This window comes from Pundamilia nyererei, unplaced genomic scaffold, assembly GCF_000239375.1.
Source record: "Pundamilia nyererei isolate P.nyererei 1_Seehausen unplaced genomic scaffold, PunNye1.0 scaffold00001, whole genome shotgun sequence".
Taxonomy (NCBI): Eukaryota; Metazoa; Chordata; class Actinopteri; order Cichliformes; family Cichlidae; genus Pundamilia; species Pundamilia nyererei.
The window spans coordinates 7,701,559-7,702,959 of NW_005187402.1; positions in this window are offsets into that span (position 1 = coordinate 7,701,559).

Genomic DNA, 1,401 nt, shown 5'->3' on the forward strand with positions numbered 1-1,401 from the left:
GCGCCTTTGACAGTTTGGTGGGGAAAGCTTTTTTCTATAGAACACATCAATGAAATCAAGTTCTGTCCATGCCAGAGGCAATATCATCTCTTTCTGCAGGCTGACATGATCCCTCCCCTTGTGGAGAACCGCAAGGAGGTTTCCCACTGCCTCGTAATGATATTGTTGTTCCTCGATGCTTGTTCAGATCAATCAGAGTGGATGCAGGGGGCTTAAACTTTTACACCTTTCACTGGAAAGTTATGCCTTTCATTCCCATGTGAACCATAGGAAGGAAATGCTGTGCTAGGCCAAGACTATGAAACCTCTGTGTTTTTCATTCATCTGTGCTAGGAGCTTAGTTGCTGCTCATGAGTTTTTGACTCATCCAATTTCAGATAGAAGAAATCCAGGCTGGGCTATAGGGTGTCACGCCTTCAGGAACAAGATGCTTTTGTTCTTGAGTGTCACATCGGGGCCATTCGGCTTCTTTAAGATGGTAAACAGAGGCCCCACCGTGCCATTTAATTAGCTAATTACTAACTGTGTGCATCCAATTTAGCTGCTTAACTGCATATTTAGACAACCTGAACACAAATATATGTTGTTGTTGTTGATGATGTTTTTTAGGGGGGCTATGGTGTGAGTCAGGCTGCAGTGAGGGAAATCTTACTGCACTGCACTTCATGAAATAACTCAGCACAACTTTTTGCAAGCCTAAACACAAACAACAAGAGTGTCTAATCAGATTTAACTGCCCTGTAGTTTTATGTAAATAAGATCCAACTGCAGTATTCAGCAACAGGTTATCATTACATATGTTTATGAATTCAGACAAAAACTTTTTTTAGATTTCAAGCTTCTCATGGATCTAGGCAGTGACCAGCTACTAAAAGCTACAGTGTGCCACCTACAGGTAAAGCTAATAGTTTTTAAAACTATTGTGCCACCTGAAGGCAATGAGTGGTACTGCTGCTGGTTTTAATAGCTACCGCTTTTATTCTCCTATAGTTCTAAAAAAGAAAGCAGCAAAAAAAAGTCAAACGTATACTTAGTAATACAGTTTTTTTTAAACTTTTTTAACTTTAACATAAAAAGCTAGATTTATAGAGAAAACAAAAAGAAGCCAAAAACAGAATAAAGTTTCCATTTTTCCCAGTGCTCAGCAGAATAACTGTACCAGCTACTTTTGTTATGGGGTTATTTTGATAGTTTAACCCCATAACTTCCGTGCTACTCTTTAACCTTCCAGGGCCCACCCGTGGGCTATAATAGCTATAATGACTTTAATGACTAGAGTTATTACCCTTTTAGATGCAACACTGGCTGTGTTGAACTGACAAATCTTATATATGACCAGCAAGTGGGTAACAATTAGTAATGAAAAAAGATTAAATTCCTAGCTAGCAGCTGGGGGGGGGG